Here is a 22,877-nt window from a genome sequence, read left to right on the forward strand (position 1 = left end):
CCAAAGCCCCATAGGCCATAATCCTAAAAAGAATGAATTTTCCTGGAAGTAAGACCCGTTACCTAAAACAGGTCTTACTTCTGAGTAGACCTGGTTAGGCTTGCTCAACTGACTGAAGCCTCACTAACTTCAAGGTATAAGGTTCAAGGGTTTTAAATTTTAAGTCTAAGTCTTAAGTATACAGTTTAATGTTTAATTGTATACAAAGAATATTTAAAGTTTCAGATTTGTGATTAATATTGAATGATCCATATTTAATGGTTAATGTTTAATTTTTAGAGTTTAATACTTCATGTATAATACTGAATGTCTAATGCTGAACATTTAATGTTTCTTTTCTAAGGTTTAATGGAGTTAAAATACTACAGAATGCCTCAGAATTTGGTCAAGATGTATCTGAATCAGGTACCAGAAGGTATCTGAAGAAGCGAGCTGTGGCTCACGAAAGCTCATACCCTACCACAAATGTTCTGGATCTATGACCACAAATGTTATTAGTCTTATAGGTACTATTGGACTAGGGTTGCCAGCTCCAAGTTGGGAAATTCCTGGAGATCTGGGGGGTGAAACCTGGAGAAACCTGGAGAAAGTGGGGTTTGGGGAGGGAAATGACCTTGGCATGGCATAATTCCATAGAGTCCACCTCCCAAAGCAGCCATTTTCTCCAGGTGAACTGATCTCTGTGGCCTGGAGACCACTTGTAATTCCGGGAGATCTCCAGCCAGTACCTGGAAGCTGGCAACCCTATCTTGGACTCTTCCTCAGAATTTGGTATTACGAAAGTTGTACTGTGAAATCTTTTATAATTTGTACCAGGGAAAAAAGGAAGGGAAAATCATGTTTGTATGTAGAAAGGTTTATAAAAAAATAAAAACCTATTTTCTCCAAAATCTATTTTCTCGCTCAGATTTCTTTCGCCTCAAAGACTTTCCCTCACAGACCGCCCTCCAAGCCCCGCCCCCCGGGCCTCGCGCGCCCCTCCTTTCCCGCCACCTCCCGCCTGTCACTCCGCGGCCGAGCCCCGCCCCTCGGCCCTCTTAGGCCCCTCCCTCCTCGGCGCCCGGCTGAGGAGAAGCTGCCGCCGCTGCCGCCGTTTCCGGAGCGCAGCAGTCAACCGTCCGTGCACGGGCCGAGCCAGGGAGAGGCGGCACGGGCCTCGCTGCGGAGTCTGGCCTGGCTGGGCGGGCTTGGCAGGTGAGCGGAGCCGCCGGGGGCCTGGAGCTCCCTCAGCGCGAGCCGCCTGGGCGAAGAAGATGGGCGTCTTGTGAGGGAGGAGGCGCGACGGCCACTCCGCGGGGAGGGAGGGGGCGAGTCTGAGGGGGGAAGGCCGCCGCCTGAAGGGGGGGGGGAGGCCGGGGCCTGCTGAGGCGCCCCTGCAGAGGGGAAGCTGCCGAGGCCCCGCTGCTGGGGGAGGGGGGGGGCGGCAGAGGGCGTGTGAGGCGCCCCCTGCCCTGCATTTTTTTCTCCTTTAAGGTGGGCAAATTCCGAGTGCGGCTGTGGGCCGGACTGCGCTTGCGCGAATTCCAATGCATCTTCCTGCTAAATAGTGACCGAGCCTCGGAAAGGCTCCGTGGGGCTGGCGGCCGGGGTGCCTCCCGCGGGGTGCCTGTGAGTGAGGACGGGCGGCTGTGTCGGGGCAGGGAGGGCGGGTTGGCGTTGGGGAGGAGGAGGAGGCCTGCTGTCGCTCTCCAGGGAGCGAGTCTCCCCGAGCGAAACGGAGCGAGAGAGGAAAACATGACACCGCGACACGCAGGGTGGGAGGAGGTGTAGGGATTCCTGGCTTGGGTGGACGCGCTCGCTGGCGGGTGACAGGCAGTGGCTTTATAGTTGGGTTTCTTGGAGAGGGGTGGGGGGAGAGTAGGAAAGCGGGATGTCTTTGCAGGCTGAAGATCAGGACTAGCCTTTCCCTCCGTGCCCCTGTGGGTAGCCCTCTCCCCACTCTTTCAAGGCAGGGCTCTCTGAGAGGCTGCAATCCGGGTTCTTGATTTGTAGGAATAGTTCTGCAAAAAAGTAGAAAACTTGAATATCCATCAAGATGGGTAGCCTTGTTTGTCTGTCTGTAGCAGTAGAAAAGAGCAAGAGTCCAGTTGTACCTATAAGACTAACAAAATTTGTGGTAGGGTAGAAGCTTTTGTGAGTCACAGCTCACTTCTTCAGAAGTGCATATATGAAGAAGTGAGCTGAAAGCTCCTACCCTACCATAGATTTTGCTAGCCTTACAGGTACTACTGGACTCTTGCTCTTTTCTGTTGAATGTCCACGTTTATGAGTTGTAATAATTCTGGAAAGGGTAACTAGGGATGATGTTAAAGTATGCATGCTCAGAACATCGAAGGAGGGTAGGAGTGATTACCCTGCAAAGTGTTTCCCTGTGTATTTCTGGGGGTAACGATCACTTTACTTATGAAAGCAGAGTTCTCATGTGGTGAGATTGTATTCAATGCATGTTTGTAGTCTGGAGGAGTAGCTGCATTATTTAAAAAATGGATCCTGTGAATACCCTTGAACTGATGGATGTTTGGGAGGGAGGTGAGGATTATGCTGTTACTGGGTAGTTTGGGTAGCTTTTGAAATAGAGCTTATTTCAAGAGGTTTTGAGTTTAGAGGCTTTTCAGTGGCATCTCATTTTAATACTCCAGGTGACTAGTGGTTTTATCATTTGAGACGTGACTGTGTGGTGTGAGCTTTTTGTTTAAATGGTAAAAGATTTATTTTTAATCTAATCACAAAGATATGGGCCAGTAAAAGAGTTTTCAGTTAACTCTTTTAGTGCCTCTGTTTTAAAGAAATCTAGCATTAGTAAAAGTAGAACTTCTTGTTTCAAATCCAGAACGAGCCTTATTGCTAAGTTAAAAGTTTGGTTGCCGTACCTTCACAGCTTTCAGAATTTCATGAATTTACATGAAATCTTTGTTGTTTTCTGTTCCCTTCTAATTGTGAGGTTTATTTGTAATTTAAAAAAAGAATTTTAGATATTAGGTAGCTCCTTAATATTTGAGTCTTGCCATTGTATTTGAAGATTTACCCCCCTCTGCTGAATTTTGAACAGTGCATTATACTATAGCAGTTAAATATTTAATCTGATGTTATTTAGTGAAATTATTAAATCTTTGATTTATGCGCTCTTTTATAACAGTACGCCTTTTTCCCTCATGGAAGTAATAGTGGGAGAACTACACTTCTGTATGTATTTTCAATACAAAAACCTCTTGAATGTTAACTGTGACCACAGTCCTTATTAGTTTTATAGGTTTGTTGTGTGTTATCATTTTGATAATGCTTTAAATGTCTTGAGTGCTAACCCCCTCCCAAAAAAGCCTGTGTATTCAGTTTAAACTAATTTGGTCCCCCCCCCCTTTTTATGGGTAAACTTTTGGTTCAGTGCAGAATGTTGCAGAAATTAGGGTTAGTCTTCAGAATGGGGACTTGATTATGTAAGTTCTAGTAAATTCCTAGTATTAAATTAACCAACATAGCCTATATTAAGAAACATCAAGAATTTGTTTGTGACGATCATTTTTAAAAATAGCTTGCTCATTACTGTCCCTCCTCGTATTGTTTGTGTGTGTTCTGCTCCCTTAGTTTGTATTTTTCACTTAGGTCAGCGACCCAGCTATCTCTAGTTTCATGGTAATCAGTTTTCTGATTCTGACTGGAATGTATATCACTCTGTGCACTTACAGTGTTGTCTTTTCTGTAGTAGTTCTTGCCTTCTGAAAAAGCAGAGTATTTCATAGGAACAAAGACACTGACAGCTTGATCCTAAAATGCATAAGCTACTATAGTGCATCTTATTTCAGAGTGTATGAGCTGCCCTGCTAATACATCCTTATTAAGTCTTTAGTGTAACAGGCTAATGTTACAGCACCAGTGAGGTGACACAACACCACTGTCAGAGAAAGATGCTGGCACCAAATATTTAGACCTTGTGGGTACAGTTTACTAATTTGAGAGGGAAACTGGCAAGATTTGCTGCTGTAATACGTGCATTCATATTCCAGTTTGCCTCAAACATTGAGAGTGGCCTTTAACAAGTGATTGTTTCACTCTCCTCCTCCTCATTTGCTAGAGGAATTATAATCCCCCTTAATATGCTTTTGTAATAAATGAAAGGATTGTACAGCACTTTGCAGTGGACGTATTATGCCCATGAATAATGCTAATCTAAATATGTGTGGAAACAGGCAGCAAGTATGTGCCTGCTTGGGGGCTATTCTTGGAGCAATATAAGGAGTGTGATGGCAGCAGTTGGAGAAGCAAAACAAACATCAGTTGGGAAGTGAGCCTCTGGTCCATGGGGCTGTCTGCTTATGTCTATAATAAATACTAGTGTACACATTAGCTTCTAAGGGAGGCACTGCATGTATTTCTAACTCTGTGTACTAGGAAATAAATTCCATTAACTCTGCTTCATGTTCTACATTATTAGCTGAAACTTTTTTTTACTCCACTCTTTGGTAAAGCCCCCAGAACAGCTTACAACTTGAACTCTAGTAAAGTGAAAGGCAACTAGCGTATTTGAGAACAAGTAACCTTCAGAGCTAAAAAGATCAAAATTCAACACCAACAGGATGTCTTCCTCACAGTTGCCAACTAACTTGAATCAAAAGCCTGCTGAAAGTAGGATAGCCTTATTTTTCTGGGGATGAAGTTACAGCCTCTCCTTTATCTGTGTTCAGTTTTATGTTGGAAAAGGTGGTCCGTAAAATACTCTGTCCCCAAACCAGATAGGCCTTTAAAGGTTAAAATAACCTGACTTGAAGTTGGAATAATAATAGTATCAAAGCAGTTGCCTTGTGACCAGTTAAACAGTCGTATTCTAGACCTGTTGTCGTTTTCTGAGAACTTATCAAAGGCTGCCATGAGCTCATGACAGTAGTCTGGAAGTCACCAAGGCAAGTGCAGCTGTCCTAGTCATACTTCTGCAGGAAGGGTTGCAGTTGGTACATCAGCCTAAGCTGAGAAAAGGCACTTCTAGCCACAGCTGCTCCGTGTACATTCAGGAGCAACACTGCATCCAGAAATAGACCCAAGCTGTGAACCTAGGTCTTCTTTTGGGAGTACTTCACTTTAAAAAAAAATCTATCACAATTGTAGGAAGAAGCTTCTTGCCTAGAAGGGAAAAGGGAGCATTGTTTTCTCTTCCTTCCCTGGCTGTTCAATAAACAAAGTAATGAGGGTGAATGAGGAGTTATGGTGGTTGTTCATTTATTAGCTTCACAGGGCAAGGAGAGGAATAGGAGTTTTTCTAGCCACAAGTGCCTGTTGCAGATGTTACAACAGAGAGATGCCACAGGTCTGAGGGCACTTAATTGAAAGGCTAACGTATGACTAGACCTTTGAGACTTGCACCTAAGATGGTTACTTAGACTAAATGATCGAGTTAATTTGGTACAGCAATTCAGTTAACATCCTTTACATGTTAATTTATCTCTGCTTGGAGATAATCCTTGTGTAGAAAAATATGTATATTGTAAAAAAGCAAATTCTTGCCCCTCCGTGAATGATCAGATTGAGTATACAATCGATAAAGTTTTTTGCAACTACATATGGTGGCATGAGTTAAGGCTTTAAGCCTGTAACATGGTGAATATGTTGGGCCATCAACTCATGGACCTATTAGTGCTCCTAGCCACGGCTGATCTGCTCTCATTTCCTTGCATGGTACAAAGTATGAGTGGTGGGGGTCTTCTTTTCTGAGGGCTGATACTGAGAACAAATGCTGGCCCTATTTAGGATGAGGCTATTGTACTTTGGTCACATTATGAGAGGACAAGATGCTCTGGAAAAGTCAATAATGCTAGGAAAAGTAGAAGGCATTAGGAAAAGAGGAAGACCTAAAATGAGATGGCTTGACTCAATAAAAGAGGCAATGTCCTCCAGTTTGCAAGATCTGAGCAAGTCTGTTAATGAACAGGATGTTTTGGAGGTCATTCATAGAATTGCCATAGGTCAGAGGTGACTTGACGACACACTCATTTGGGATGTGGCTACAGCATATGAAGTAGAATTGCCAACTATCTGGAGGAAAAAGGCCTGTCTCTTTACTAGGTGTGTGTGTGTTACGTGCTGTCACGTTTTCGAAATATGGTGGCCCTATGAATGAATGGCCTCCAAAATGTTCTATCATTGACAGCCTTGCTCAGGTGTCACAAACTGATGGCTGTGGCTTCCTGTTTCCCTACTGCTTTCAACATTTCCTAGAATTATTGTCTTTACCAGTGAGTCTTGTCTTCTCATGATGTGACCAAAGCATAATAGCCTCAGTTTAGTCATTTTAGCATTTAGAGAGAATTCAGGCTTGATTTGATCTAGAACACATTTGTCTTTTTGGCTGTCCATGGTAGCCACAAAACTCTTCTCCAGTACTACATTTCAAATCAACTTTATTTCTGTCAGCTTTCTTCACTGTCCAACTTTCACATCCATTCATAGTAATGGGGAATACCGTGGTATGAATTACCTTGGTCTCCAGTGATCACTTCCGGCTCCTTCATGGCTGCCATTCTAAGTCTCAATCTCCTTCTGATTTCTTGGTTGCACTCTCCCTTTTGGTAACAGTTGAGCCAAGGAATAGAAAGGTTTTAACAACTTTTGATTTCTCATTGTCAAAAGTGTGTAACTTCTCAGTCATTCGTTTTTGTTGTCTTGATGTACAGCTGTATTCCTGCTTTGGTACTTCCTCCTTTAACCTTCATCAGTAGTCATTTTAAGCCTTCACTATTTTCTGTCAGTGATGTCATCAGCATATCTCAAATTGTTAATGTTCTTTCCACCAATTTTCACTCTATCTTCATCTAAATCTAATCCAGCTTCCCTTAGAATCCATTCTGCATATAGGATGGACAGACGGGGAGATAAAATACATCCTTGTCTGACACCTTTGCCAGTTGGAAGCTGTTATGTTTCCCCATATTCCATCCTAATAGTAGCCTTTTGCCCAGAGTACAGATTGCTCATCAGAACACTCAGATGTTGAGGCACATTCATTTCTCTTAAAACCATCCATGCTTATTTACTTCCATGCTGCAAGAAACTTCAGCTGCCCATTCAGCATGGTCTTCAGCTCTACCTTGCTTCTGCTTGTATTCAGATTTCTGCAGTCCATATCTGTTGTAATGTTTCTTGAACATTTATTGTATTAACCTATACTGTGTAATCCACCTTGAATCTCAGTGAGAAAGGCAGACAATTAATTCTCCAGGGAGTTGGCAACCTTATGTGGAGGGGGTTTAAGGCCCCCCCATACACACACTGCAGTCTGTTTTCCCAACCTAAAACATCTCCAGAGAATTTCATCTTGCGCCACTGGGGAAACTTTAACCCTCAGTACACGCGAGCTTTCCCAACACAGCTCACTGCAGGATAGGAAAATGGTGCTGAAGAGAGGCTTAAGCCCCTTCTCCCCACAGGCCTGATGTGAATTTGGCTGGTGTTTAAGTTGCCATTGTGGAACTCTCAGATCCAGCCTGTTAACCACCCATGAGGACTTAGTAAAGAGTCCAGTAGCACCTTTAAGACTAACCAACTTTATTGTAGTATAAGCTTTCAAGAACTACAGCTCTCTTTGTTAGGTGCATCTGACAAAGAGTTGTAGTTTTTGAAAGCTCATGCTACAATAAAGTTGGTTAGTCTTATAGGTGCTACTGGACTCTTTACTATTTTGCAACTGCAGACTAACATGGCTAGATCCTCTGGATCTATGACCATGGGGACTTGGCTGCCTGGAATCTTTTATAACTCAGTTTTTGACCTGCAGCTTTCTCTCCTGCAAGGAAGAATAAAGTAGGGTATTTGGACAGCAGTGCTAGTGGGTAGAGTGCCCAGACTTGAGGATGCCCAGGGATTTTAAAACATGATTTAAAATTTTTGCACTTCATATATGTGATTTAAAAATCCATGCTAATTGTATGATAAAACTATTAAACTGATACATCAAGAGTTCCATAAATTCATTTGCCTCTGGTCAGCTACATAGTGAGAGGCTTTCAGTGTTTAAAAATGGCTCCAAGCAATTCATGGAAACTTTTGCCATGTGTACATATAACTTTGTATGGATAATTTTAATTAAATTGAATAGAAAAATAGGCAGGTGTTGAAAAGCTTAGATAAGAAAATAGAAGATAGAGAAATTGTATTGGGTGAACACTGTATTGCTACTAGTGAGGGAAAAAGCTGGTATAAGTCTTTCCAGCCAAGACAAGAGGGGAAGAGTGGTATATTGGATACCTGAGGCACTCTTGTCTAGTACATTGGGACAGTGGTTTAGAAACAATGAAATAAACCTTAGTTCCGTCAGTTGGTAAATTCCTGCTTTACTTGACTTCATTTCAGAATTAAAATATATTGAAAGCTTTAAAGCCATGGGGGGAAGGTAACAACTGAACTACAAATATTACATTCAAATAAGCGTAGTTATCTCCATGACCCTAATTGTCTGAATCCTCTTTCTAATGAGTTCAGTCTTGTAAAGTCAGGGAGATACTGCTGTGTGATATCACCTGACTATCGATTTTCTCTGCCCACTTATTGTACGGAGGAGGTGAGGAGTATATCTGTTCCCAGGCTTTTCCTGGGGTACAGTCTGGGTTAAGTGCTGAAACAGTCTTTGTAGTACTGTTTCTGTATGCTTCTCTTAATATAAAATAAACAGGTAAGCTCTATTTTTACTAAAGTTTATTTTAAATTTCTTACCAAATCATTTAGTACATTTGCTTAGAAGCAAGCTGATTTAAATACATCATCATAGTATTAAGTGTATCATTAAGAAAAATCTTAAGAAATGTGTGAATATTTTTTCTTGTCAGCATAGACAAAGGTTTTTGTTCTTGATTGTCTTAAAATGAGATTAAGTTTCTCTCTTTTAGTTCTTCAGTTATACCCTTTTCCTTAATTTACTGTAACATGTTTTGTTTTCTTCCATGACAAAGGTTCATCTGTGGTGTAATACCTGAATAGTTACACACAAGGTGGAGCGCAAAAATAGGGGGTTCCTTTCCTGTAGTATTTGTCAAATGACCTCTCCCCACCCAGCATCATCACTTTGGTGCCTCCTCCCCCTGGCACCTCAGCGCTTACTCTGTGCTCCCGTTGGGCACTTTGGCACTGCCTCTTTGAGCTCGGTGCAGTTACTCTTCACTGGGTGGATTCCTTTCTGACGTATCCTCTGTCCAGCTGCTTCCTATCTGTGACTGACAGCTATCTTTTTGAATTGAGAAGGGGACAGTAGTGTCAGTGGTGGGAGCAGATTGGGCCTCATGCAGCCTCCATCTGGCCCATGCATCCGCTGTGACAATTCCTCCATCTGGTGATGTTGTGGCACAGTAGCCACAGCCAGGTGGGTAGGGGCACCCTGATTCCACACAGGCCTTGCGGCTCAACTCTGGCCATTGTCTACTGCCTGGCTGGCTGCGCCAAGCATTGTTGCAGCAACTTGCACATCTTCCCCTGGCCTGAAGGTTAGTGGCTCATGTACAGGCCTTGTGCTGCTATTTTGGTAGGAGTTTTAAATTCTCCAGTGTACTACTCTGTACTTTTCAGATTTTTCTGCAGATCTGGGAGATGCTCCAGTTTGCAGAAAAATCCATTGTGTTGCATATTTAAGGATCTAAATGCTTTGAGGCTACTTCCAGATTAGGTATATGATTATTTGAAGGCCCTGATTGGGCTAGTAGACAGGGTATGTAAATACTGTAAATTAGAGATGGGCATGAACAGAAATACGAACCAAAGTTCATCACGAACCAGGCCAGTTTGTGGTTCACGAACTGGTGGTTCATCAGAGCCCATTTCTGATGAACTGCCACGAACTTTAGGGTGGTTCGTTTGGTTCATTTTTCAGTTTGTCACTGCAGACAGCTTGGCGCCAATCAATAAGTTTCCTAGGCAACGGGGGATGGGCAGACCTTCTGCTGACCCAGAAGTGACCTTCTGCTGGCCCGGAAGTGGTGATTTGCTGGCCCAGAAGTGATGTTTTCACGAACTGGTTCGCAAACTGGGGCAGGTTTGTGAAAGTTCGTGGTTCGTGAAACATGACGAACCACGAACTGCATGGTTCATTTTTTTCCTGGTTCATGCCCATCTCTACTGTAAATAGATAAATGGATCTCGCGTGTAGGCTTTTAAAAAGAATAGCATTAGCAATGCCACATGGAAGCTCTTGATGGAGGTTACAATACGGAGTTTTGAAGTTCATCTCTGAGTTTTAAGTGTTAATATCAGAAATAGTCCAGAGGATTCATTGTCCTCCCCAGTGACAAATAATACAGATGCAGTTACTAGGATCCATAGTGACCTTTTCTTTCTGTTGTTTCCCTCTTAACATGATTCATGCCTTTGTCTCTGCCGGTGTACATACAGCTGCTGTGTGAACCAATGATTCCTCTACCAACTGGATATTAAACTACTGTTTGCATAACCAGTTTCCTAAGAACACTGTTCCACTTCACTAGGTAGCACAGACCCAGGGAGGAAATTGAACACATTTATTGCTGCGTTGCAGTACTACATATACTGAAATGAATAACTAAAGGTTTATAGCTTAATAAAGTCACAAAAAATTGCAGTCTTTCCTTGTACGGTGAAACTGACTTTTAAATTAGGATAACACAATGCTGTCCTGTGCAGAGTTTCTCCAGTAAGTCCTCTGAAACCTGTGGGCATAAGTTGGAACTAATTTACATATGATTGTGCTATTAGTCGTTTACCTCATCAACAGTAAAGTCTAATTTAAAGATTTGTCATGTTTTTCATTGGTTTTTCACATTTTCTAAACAAAAGTACATATTAATAGGTGGTTTTAACTACACTTTAATACATTTTCATGGGGGATCATACTCTATAAGGGGTTGTTGTTCTATGTTTATTTCACTTTAAGTCATGTTTTAAAATCAGGTTACTATATTGAGGAGTTTCACTTTTTAAACCAGCTTATTTGGAGTATTTTTGGTATTTGTGTGTGATTTAAGATGAATATTCTGCCACGTGTTTGCATCTATAGAGTCTCCAGTTGTCCCATGAGATTAGAAGCCTGTTACAATTGGTATCAGTTGGGGAGTTGGAGTATCCATTGGTTTTGACCAGCTTGCCTCTGTGGACAAAATCACTTGAACCTTTGTGGCTTGGATGCCACAAGTTCAGTCTGTGGGCCAAGCTACAAGTGACTGCTTCCCTGGGTTTAAAAATTCCGTGAATGCATCTCTGTCAGAGTTTATAGGACCCTGTGCAGGGTCTGTAAGTTGGGCAGAATCTGTGCTTTCATTTGAGAGCTTTCACAATGCACTGTCCCCCCCGCCTTCCACAATACTTAAGTGCTCATGAACCCCTCTGAGCTATTCCAGAGGAATGCTTCAACCTTGCTTTTCAGTAGAAAGAATTACAAGGCAGCTCACAATACAAAATCTGTTCATTTTTTTACATAGTGAGAATTACCAAGTGACGCCCTCTAAGCATGGCGAACAGCCCAGCAGTCGCTTTGCACCTTGAGCATGTTTGGTGAGTGTAGTTAACAGCGGGAAGACTGCAGGTGGGGCTCACTGGCCAGGTTGCCCTCTTCCTCCTGCGGAAGGAGGAGAGAGCAGAAGGAAAGCAAGCCTGCACGACTTGGGTATTCTGGAGGGGGCTCTTCGTTTAAGAAAAATCACAAATCAGTTAAAATGGTGTCACCAGAGAAGCCTTCAGTTGTAGCTTGGCTCTATATCTGAGGTACTCACTTGTAACATTTAATATTCTTCAGCTTGTGCAGTATGAGGATGTGAATAGAATCCTTGGAGGCATGTGGATAGCCCCTGGAATCCTTGAGTCTTCCAGCTAATATCATTTCTGTCCTGTGCTCTGTTTGTGGGCCTGGTCAGGTCTTCTCTGGAGGAGGGCCTCAGGCCTGGCTAGTAAGAGTTGGGAGCATCTTCTGAAGCTGGAGGTAAGAAGCGGGAAACAAGGAACTTGGAGTACAGAGCTTGTGCCTAGAAGACTGATTGATCCAGCAACGAAGTCCTCAGCTTAAGTAGGCTGGTAGATAATTGGGCTCAACTGTTCTGCTGTCGGGTGCTGCGTTATGTTCTGATCAGGATCCTGCAAGGAAGTGTTACTCTCAGAGCCCGGTTCTGGGTCTGTGATGGGATTGCGCACTGCCAGTATGGTACTTTGCCTCCTTTGCACTCCCTTGTCCAGGGCCTGCTGATGCTGCCTTTGTGGAGTAGGGGTGGGTGCTGAGGTGCTCTGCTCCTGAATTCGCATCCTGCTCAGTAGATGCCTGGTGGGTACCTGAGAGGCTGGTGGATAAGTCTCTCTTGCAGGCTGTGATACGATGGCCTCTGGTACTGCTGGAACTTAGGTGCTTCTGCAGTGTTGGGCCTTCTCTGGCCCTCTGAATTCCCTGGCCTTGGCTTCTCATACTCTTCCTCTGAGCACTCAAGAGTCTGTTTGCTGGTCAGAGGGGATGATGACACCTTCTTATAACAAAAGATCTCAAGACACTACTCAATCCTAATTTTAAAGCCAGTGCTTTGAACTGAGCCAGAAACAAACTGGCAACCAGTGACGCTGACAAAGAGTTGTCATAATAATACAATCCATGCAGCTTGCCCCCATTAATAACCTGGCTGCTGCATTCCGAATCAGCTGTTTCTTTACACTTTTCAAAGGCAGCAACATAAAAAGCACAGTGCAGTGACTTAATCTGGTTATAGCAAAAGTATGAATTACCATAGGGGAAAGTGCAATTGGAAAGCCAGTCAGAGCTGTTAAGGACTTGCTCCTGGGCATCACTGCCAATTCCAGAAGAGTGGATCTGAGAGCAGCATGCCCAAGATATATGCCTGACTTTTGAGGAAAGTAGATGCATAGCTGGGGGATATTATTTGGAGGAGAGCGGCTTGCCCATGACAGCTCTCAGTCCCATATCCCATTGAGATGGGAACAGGTTGTGTCCATCTGTGGCTCATGCCTGAGTTTTTAGTCTACTAGTCCAAGAGACCAAGGCTTGTTAAAAAGAGGAAGAAGCATAGGAGGGCATGGGCAGAAAGAGTCAGCTTGGAGCTATCCTCATCCCGTCACGGGGATGGTCATCTTGACAATACTGCCAACAGCACTGCAGCGCTCTCATTGGAACAGATGCAGTGGGGCTGTAGCTTTGACCCTTCTACCACTGTTGGTCTTGCCGGCTTCCACCATACATCCTGCAGCATGCCTTTAATGTCCTCAGGCATGGGGCCTAACAGGCAGCAGCGTAACTCTCCATTAGGTCCCCTTATCAGCAGATAGCCTATGGGGCAACCTATTCTCTCTCTCCCCCAGTGGGAAGGCAAGACACTACCCTACAGAGCTGGATATCCCTAAGGAGGATATGTGCTCCTGTCACCCTTGCTGGGTGGGCCGGAACTTGGAAGCCTTAGAAGGATAATTTTGGATTTTTATGCCAGGGAACATGGGGAGCTTTCCCATTCAGATGGAGACAAAATTATGTAGGAGATTTTTATGCAGCCTCTGCAGAGTCCTGCTCAAGCTGTCATGCAAATAAAAGCACCATCATATTATCATAAGTTACCAGTATAAAATAAAACAAGCCATTTACAGCTATGGGTATAAAAACGGCATAAAGACATCCATAAAACCAGTTTCAGAAAGTTGTCTTTGAGCGTCAGGACAAGTAATTGGCTGGTGAAAAAAAACTTGAGTGTTTTCCATTCCTTTCCTAATCATCCCTAGCATAGGATTAGCCTTTTTACTTGGCCTGTAACATCAGTGGATCCTTTTCATTGTTATGCACCACAGCCCCAGTATATTATCCTGGTCAGTCACTGCCACTTCAGACCCATCATTGTATATTTAGTTGAGCATTTTTGCCCCAGGCATGTCGTGGTAAACTGCAGTACTGCAGCCTAAGCTCTGCTCATGACCTGAGTTCGACCCTGACGGAAACCGGGTTCAGGTAACCGGCTCAAGGTTGACTCAGCCTTCCATCCTTCTGAGGTCGGTAAAATGAGTACCCAGTTTCCTGGGGGTAAAGTGTAGATGACTGGGGAAGGCAATGGCAAACCACCCTGTAAACAGTCTGCCAAGAACTTGTCATGATGTGACATCCCCCATGGGTCAGTAATGACTTGGTGCTTGCACAGGGGACTACCTTTACCTACCTAGGCATCATGTTAAACTTGCTGACGCTGAAGCTCACTTGATAGGTTTATACCTGCTCAAATAAACGGGAGAGATCTTCATAATCCACTAAGGTCCTTGCTATCTTGAATAATTTGGTGCCATCTGTGTACTTGGCCACTTAGCTGCTTTGCTCTAATTCTGGCTTTTGCATTTTTATTCTGCCCTTCCTCTAAGGAGCTCAAGCGGGCAGTGTCCATGCTTCCCTCTTCCTCCAGTGTATCCTTGCATCAACCCATTTATTTATTCATTTATACCCTTCCTTTCTCTCCAGTGGGGGCCCCAAAGCTGCTTACATCATTCTCTGTTCCATTTTATCCTCACAAGTCTGTGAAATAAGTTAGGCTGAGAATGTATGACTGGCCCAAGGCTACCAACAAGTTTCCATTGCGAAGTGGGGATTTGAACCTGGATCCTAGTCCAGCAATCTAACCATTACACCATGTTGGCTGTTCAACGCTGTGAAGAAGCCTAAGCAGAGAGAGTGAGTGACTGCCGTGGAACTTGCTGGGTGACTTTGTGCCAGAGGGGGGATTTGAACCTGGATCTCCCAGATGTGTTTCCAATATTGCAACTTCCCTCCTCCGCTCTGCTTCCTGTCATTTAACCAGTTTCTAAATTGCAAGTGCATCTCTATTCTCTTAATCTCACGGCTAGTAAATGATGAATCAGAGGGTGCCAAAAGAAGTCACCAGATCTGGAAGGTGTGCAGTTGAGGGCTCTTAAGGAATTCGAATTTTCCTAACAAAAGTAATCGGGCTCCCTGCCAGAGTATTGGAAGGTTTATTTATGAGTTTTTTAAAGAGATCCAGAGAAGAGCCAGGAAATTACAGGCAATTTTGCTTAATATCCATGGCAGAGTAAATTGGTGGAAATGTATTAGATTAGACATGAAACACATAGAAAAGTGAGGCCTAATGAGGAAGAATCAGGAAAGGGACATCCTGCCTCTCTAACTTTTTAGAGTTTAAGAGGGTTTTTAACAATCATGGGCAGGAATTACACTTGAATTTCCAAAAAAAAGCTTTTGACAGAGCTCCACGCAGCTCCTGAGTAAACTTGTTCCATGAGAGCCTTTTTACTGAGCAGACACCCACAACTTCTGCCTGGGGGGTGGGGGGTGGGATGCAATACTGTTCAATATATGGGATAGCCCTCATCCCTCTGCAGGTTCTCTACTTTCCTGACTTTCCTTTCTTAATTATTTTCATCTTAAAGCTTAATTAGGATTATGCAGTTATCTAGTAGTATTGCTTAATAGGAATAGAATTTAGTGCCCTGGCTTCCTTACTTTCTAGCTGAACTCACATAGTTCATGCATTCACTCCCCCTCTTATCCTACTTCAAATGCTCTGGCACTGTAATGCCTCGCTGGGGCTCGCTCGCCTGCTTACTTAATTGCAGCTGGCCCTAGAGAGGAGGAGAAGTGGTTTTACTGAGGTGGGGTATCTAGGCTAATCAAGTCCTCTAAGAGTCTCTGGACTCCTCTGCTTGGGATTCGGGCCTTCAAGAAGACCTTCATACACTGGTGTTTACAGCTGGGATCTTGTGCAACTTGCCATACTATTTTTAAAGAAGCCTGGAGGTGCAAAGAGGTAAGGAGGGTGAAATGGCAACGTCAGTGCCAGCTTCTGCTCCTGTCACTACCATTAAAATACCATGTGCTGTCACTGGAGGAGTCATCAAGCATACTGATTATTACAGTTGAAAGTCTACTACTGCAAGGGTTTAGTCACTGAGGACATTTGAGCACCGTAGTTCACCAGGAGCAGCACCTGGTTAGAATTCAGAGAAGTTAACCTCAGTCTGCACACTTTCCTGGACTGAATAAACCAGAGATCTCCAGCATGGTGCACATGGGCACAATGATGCCCACCAATGTGTTTCCTGGTTCCTATTTCTTCTCCAAAGCATCTTTTTTTTTGCAAAGTAAAGAGTCAGTCCTGGATTTCTTCCACCTTTTGCAGCAGGAGGTGTTTCAGAATACTCCATAAAGCTTCACCTTTGAGTCCACAGGGAGCACCCATTTGGAAATAGCTGCTCCCCTTGTAGGAGGCTGGTTGACTTAGGACCTCTCAGCCTGCTGTAATTGCCTCCCAGGGCAGCTATCTCATGTTTGGCCCCGCCTCCTGTGGTAGCCATTTTGTGGTGGCACTCACTACACTTTTTCAAAACTTCTGAAAAAAAATCTTATGTTCATTCAAATTCCCACAAAAGAATATGTAATCAGGCAAGAGAAGTTTGCGTCCCCCTTTCTTTATAATGTACCTGTACCATAAACTAGAGAAATACTTGCTCTTTCTCAAAGTGCAACATGTTTGTGGAGTAAGATACGTCACAGTTAAGCGGAAAGCGTCTAGACCTGGTAGAGTAGGCAGACAGTTAATCAAACTCTTTGGAATGTCCATGATGGTGCTCTTGGCCTGCATCTATTATTCATGCAAGGAATGTAGAGCTTTCTTTTCATCTGCCAAAATAATTATTCCTGGAGTCATAGGATACACATGGAGGGATAACTGTAGGTTGGGGGGCTGGAGTGAAAAAGGACAAAAGATAAAAATGCTTTCCTCCCTCTTCCGTAGGTACAACACTCCTTTTCTCACCCCCTGACCTGCATTACTGTTCCTCTATGTAGATCCTGAGGCTCTGGGAATGATATTTCCAGTGTGGAAAGGGGCTGCAGGACTAGCGAGCAGTACAAGGTAAAGGCTGTGTTCCTTCTGCACATGGTTGGTTTTATACAAGCCATTTGTAGAAAAATTCTAATCCTGAGACACCTGTTTTATGGTCTTTGCCAAGTGGCAGAAAGAATGGATACCTTTACTGTTTCTCACAGTTGAAGGGGTTTCTGAATGCCTTTCCTCAGATATCCTTGATGCCAAGGATTCTCCAAAAGGTTTGCAGGATTTAAACAAGAGTAGTCCTGATACCATTATCATACTGGTCCAGATAGCTGCAGTTTTTGAGAGTTCAGAAACTCTCCATCAAGCCTCCCTGGAAACTCCCAAATGTTCCATACTGTCGGTACCAGGGTCCAGTTCCTCATCCATTTTTAGCTCCTTGGGCTACTCTGATCAGGTGCTTCCCACAAGTCATGCACAAATAAAGTATACTGTCACTTGGAAAATCCCTGTGTTCTGGGTCACTAAGTAGGCTATGCTGCAGTGGAAGCAGAAATTCTTCATACTTCAGGTTTCTTTCAAGGAAGTTAAGCTCAGGACCTTACGGCCAAATCCCTTAAGCACAGGGCTGTCTCAGTCAGTTCTGTCTTCTCCTGCTTAAGACAGCAATTCATTTTGAAACATCCACACTTAAGTGCTTCTTGGTCCAGGGATTAAGCTGCTCTGTGCTCTCACAGTTCATTGGCTCCCTAGGTGGGGCCTACACCTTCTCCTATATTCTCTGAGCCTTTAGACAGCTCTCCTATTAAACCTTTGTCCTGTAACATAGATGCAGAGGAGTTAGCTGTGTTAGTCTGTAGTAGCGAAATCAAAGAGAGTCCAAGGCCTACCATTCATTCTTAAGGTAAACTTGCCTTTGTGTAGATTTCTTCATTCTCCTGCTGCTGCTGAGATCCAAAACATCTTCAAGAGAAGGTACGGCACACACTTGATGTTGAGAGGACCTTGAAGTATTGCATCACCTGAACCAAGTGTTTCCTGACTGATCCTGCCTCTCTTTGAAGTTATGTCAGAACTGTAGGAAAGAGTGTCAACCTTTTCTCAAGCAAAGTGACTCATTGCAGTTGTAGCAGAAGTGCTTCTGGGGAGCAAGTGCCATAGACCATAACAGCTTATTCGATTTAGAGAGAGGCTACTTCAGCAGTTTTTCTTTTCAAAGAAAGCGTTTATATTCTGCCTTTCCCACCATCCACGGTGGCTCAAGACAGTTCTCTAGGATAACATTCTTCTGGATATCTGTAGAGCTAGTACGTGGTCAACACAACAATCCAGATGTATTAGTCTGGCTGGATATATTACTTTCAGTAGAAAGGTTCTGCAGACTGTTAGCAGTGATTCTGAGAACTCTCCCACTCCCCCTTCATGGGACATGAATTTTGTAAATCTCAGTAGTTCGAAATATTTACCTGAGCCTGACTTTTTAAAAAAACGAGCGTTTTTGCTCTTAACATGTAAATCTCCTTTCCAGTCAGAAATGGGTGACAGCTTGTCCCCTTCTGCTTATAGTCAGGGAGCTTGCAGGGACTTCTTTATAGTTGAGTGACCTCTCTTGTTTGTTTGTTTACTAGCCAGCCATCCTTAGCTTGATGAGGCTTTCTTCCTCTTTAGTCACCACCCTGTTACATCTCATATTTCTCTTCCACTTGTTCTTATTTGTAAACATGTTAGTCAACACTTGTATGTGCTTTTGGCTTGTTACAGGCTGTGTTTGAGGAGGAAGTCTTCTTTGATCTTGCTTCCTTATCACACAGAGAAGGGACTTCCTAGTAGTTTAGACTGTCTTGTTCCTGTCTAGAATGGAGGTTCAACGGGTAGAACAAAGTCTCAGTTTTTTTCCCACGCAGCAGGTGAAACTGCACAATAGGGTGTGGCAGTAAGAATATGACTCAGCATGTTCTCTTGTTCTTTGTTGGAAGGTAACACATTTGATCTGTACTGTTTTTAAATTAATATATTGCTTGGCTTTGTGGTTTAAAAATATCTTGATCTGGTTAAGTGAAACCTTCTGCCTTGCAGATGTTGCTGGATATGAAATCTAGTCAGAGCCACTAATGATGCATGTTGTGGCTATTTTTTTGTTTAAAAAGTTACATTTTTGTGGTGAAGGACTGGTATGAAAGCATAAATCTGTAGTCAACACAAGGAAGGCTTTGGAGGAACACAACTGTATCTCTCCTTTGAAGAATGAGCAGGGGGGGCAGGGAGTGGTTTATTTCCCAGGTAAGTTCCTGAAATGAACTAGTTCCATATCTTGCTCATGTATGTCATCTAAATATATGATATTCCACTGTTAGTTGTAGTAGTTCCTATCTAGTTAAGTAATCAGTTATGCTTGAAGAGGAAACGGCAGTTCTTCATACTGAGTCTAAGTAAAGGTGATTCCATCAGAAGATAGAGGAGATGTCTAGTATGGCATATAGGAAGTATTTTATTGCTTTAAATAACTTTAGTTGCTTGTTTGAATCCTGCTGCTTTCTTTGCTTGGAGTGCAGGAGGGGGCACTTTTGGGGAAGGGGCTTTCACTCAGCACATGTGTAATGATTTGCTGTTTTTAAATTTTTTTGTCTTTGGACCTGTAATCCAGCTCCTCCTTACTTTACCTTAAACTTATACTTAGGAGGGCTCTGGTCACAACCAATAATCTTTTTATTTCCACAGACCAGAGGTTCTGGTGTTCTCTACCCAAGTGTTTACCTTCTCTTTTGTTTTGGTGTGACCTTTATTACTGATTCCCACAAAAGGGTTTTGCTGCTGTCAAAGATTTTTTCCTTCGACCTCCTCATCTTAACTGGTAATATAGGAAGGCTGGTAGTTTGACGGAATGATCGGCACATGAGGGTAGTTGAGGAGGGAAACTGATCTTTTTTGCTTAAACAGAAGTAGAATTTATGTTAAGTACATAAGTGTGATGGTTGCAGAGTTTTGATATAAGCATATTGGTTTCAGAATATTAAGCATGATAGTTTTTAAAAAATTGTATCTTCTTAAAGGAATATTCACAGACTCAGTCACACATATTAATTTTCCACACAGGTCTTCACAAACAAAATTCTCTTCTCAGTCATACATAGGTTCTCTCAGGCTTTTCCACACAGCTTTCCTGATCTAGATAGATTAATCTCTCTCTCAGATATACATACACTGACCCAGGCACACACGCATGCCTGACTTAGACAGAATCTTTTATCTGAGACACCCAAAGATTCACTTAACCAGAACCTCCTGGCTGGTTAACTTCCTTTCAGAAACAGATGGACACAGACTCTCTCTCAGGGTCCACACAATTTGCCTGACTCAGCTAGAATGAACACGTTTTCTCAGGGTACCACCTAAAAGCTGCAGTTCGCTCTGCCTCCTTGGGTACAGCTACTGGCCAGTCAGAGCAGACTCCATTCACCCACCCCTCCTCCTTTCCTCTGAGGCCTGCATTTAAACGTACAGTAACAATTTAAAAAATTTCACATAAGCAAGAAGTAAAATCAAAATTAAATACATTACATGCAAAACATTGCAACATGTAGTGCATTTAGAAAGTTTTCTAGGCTCAATACTTGCTTTTGATTTCGAACAGCAGGGATAAGAGAGATCATTGCCTGAGATCTTGGGAAGCTGCTATTTATTTTGTTTATTGTACTTCATTTATACGCCACCTCTCACCTCAGTGGGGACCCAAAGCAGCTTACATTGCTGTCTTCTCCCTTATTTTATCTTTGCAATAACACGGTGAGGTAGGTTAGGCTGAGAGTGTGTGACGCCGAAGGTCACCTAGTAAGCTTCCATGGCAGAGGTGTTTAAACCTGGATCTCCTAGTCCAGTCACTACATCATACTGGCTCTAACTACCACTAGTTAGGGTGAACAGTAATTGACTGGAGATACCCATGAACTAAGACACCTTAATGTGTTTTATGGTGTCCTGAAGATGTGGTCATGGCTGCTCTTTAGATTTCTTTCATTGTTTTTCTCATTGGCCCCAGGCTTTCTACCAGAACTGAACATCACAGGGCTATATTCTGCAGGTAGTCTGAATAGATGTGGGCTTCTTTGCTGTGGGGCCTAAATTGTGGGATACCCTCTCAAGGGAAATCTGCCTAGTCCTATTCATGCCTGGCCTTTCAGCAGTAGAAAAAACTTGTTTGTTCTAGAAGCTATTTAATGTTAGCAGAAGCTGATTATTAGGTAGAGTGAAGTTACTGAGGATCACTGATTATTGGTATGCTGTGTGTTTCTGCTCTGATTTTGTTCTGTGTCTCTGTTGTATGTCATCTTACTGGGTTTTGAACTGCTAGAAGTCTTGGGCAGTTTTTGAAGTTAAGAAGGCAAGATATTAGGAATTGTCGCAATGTGATTCCTGGGTAGAACAACGATACTGATCCACAACTACAGTGGACACATTATCAGAGGAGACCATACAGTTAATTCTGGTGTAGAATTGGGAAAGTCTCTAGCATGTTTTACTGTAGAATTACTAATAGTGAATAGTGTGAGTGTGAGTTTAAAGCTTGCCAAGGAGCACAAGGAACCAGAGTGGCCAGGGGAGGGGGCGGGCTCAGTGATAGGGCATCTGCTCAGCACGCAGAAGGTCCCAGGTTCAGTCCCTAGCATCTCAAGTATAAAAGGATCAGGCTGTAAGTGATGTGAAAGACCTCTGCCTGAGACCTTGGAGTGCTGCTACCAGTCTGAGTAGACAGTGCTGACCATAGGGTCTTATTCAGTATAAAGCAACTTCATGTGTTCAGTGGTTCTTTTCAAAACCGTACTAGATTCAGTATTGTGGGTTGGAGTTGCCATGTGCATTGCTTGCCATTCAACTTTATTTTTGCTGTATGAGAGGTGTGCAGGGGGTGACATTCATATGCAAAGGTAGTAGAGGGTGAAGCCATTTGCAGCTCTCTTATGTATTGGGTACTTTTTTAGTTTTGCTTATGTTTTTATAAATGCCCAAGGCATTTATAGTTTTAAATTTAAATTCCAAACATAGGTCACATAGTGCAAACTTATAACTTAGCTAGCATATAAAAGATACATTGTGTTGCTAAAGCTGATTATCTCCCTTGGTTTCCAGCTGTGCTAGAAGAAAGGCAGATTTAGAAGTACTTTAAATAAATTTAGGTTTGATAACCTATATTCTTAATTTTTTCCCACCCAGAACTCTTTCTCCCTTACTGGCCCCTACTGGCTTCAAAATTTCCAGAAATTTGTTCTTTAAGGTAGTAGAATGTTGGTGTTTTCATGTGTGTCAGTGGTATTTGTAGTGTGCTCTTGTTTCAGAAAACCCAAGAATCCTGTAAAGTAAACAGAAAACTAGCAAGAACCACAGAAGAGTGTTGTCTATGTTCACTGCTAGAACCAGTCATATACAATTGTATAACATGGTCTAAAGCCTTGCTAGGAGAAAAGTGGCAACCATCGTTTGGCGCCCCTCATTAGGACCCCGTACCAGAGGCAGACGCCTTTTGGTGTGAGTTGCTGGAGAGCATGGCAGGATGCTGTTGCAGTCATCCTGCTTATGGGCTTCCTAGAGGCAGCTTGCCAGCCACTGTGTGAACAGAATGCTGGACTTTGGTCTGATCCTGCACGGCTTTTCTTATAGTCTTAAGGGAAATGATAGAGGTGACCAGCTGCCCATAATTGAAGTATGAACCATGCGCAGATTGTTTTTGTGCACAGGCATAAATCATGTAGGGTACTCCTGTCTATATTTATTAGTTACTGTGAGACTTCATGTGTGGCAGGTCTTACTGAAGGACTTGTAACAACCAGTCTTAGGGCCGCAGAATAATCAATTTCTCAATGATCAATAACACAAAGTTGTTAATTTCAGTTACATAAATGGGCTTTCTTACACTGGTTCTTTGTTGTTCTCTTGCTCTGTGTTTTGACATAGTTTGGCTCTTTAATTGACTCAAGGCGGGTTACATAGAGTGCAATTAGTATAGTCAATATCAAGGATTTTTAATGCCACAGGGTAAAATAAATGCAAGTTTACAAAGACATACCATTAGCAAAAATTCGATATAGAGTTGAAGAGATGCTGAAACTGAGC

The 22,877-nt window shown here is 43.0% G+C and overlaps 1 protein-coding gene across 1 annotated transcript in view; it reads left to right on the forward strand.

The window, feature by feature from the left end:
* Positions 1-1,089: 1,089 nt before the first annotated feature.
* Positions 1,090-22,877, forward strand: part of GARRE1 (granule associated Rac and RHOG effector 1) — an 86,382-nt gene continuing 64,594 nt past the window's right edge. Inside the window, exon 1 of the mRNA XM_055000200.1 lies at positions 1,090-1,194. The gene's annotated coding sequence lies outside the window, so the exon portion shown is untranslated. The remainder of the gene's footprint in view (positions 1,195-22,877) is intronic.

This window comes from Eublepharis macularius, chromosome 16 (genome assembly GCF_028583425.1).
Source record: "Eublepharis macularius isolate TG4126 chromosome 16, MPM_Emac_v1.0, whole genome shotgun sequence".
Lineage (NCBI taxonomy): Eukaryota > Metazoa > Chordata > Lepidosauria > Squamata > Eublepharidae > Eublepharis > Eublepharis macularius.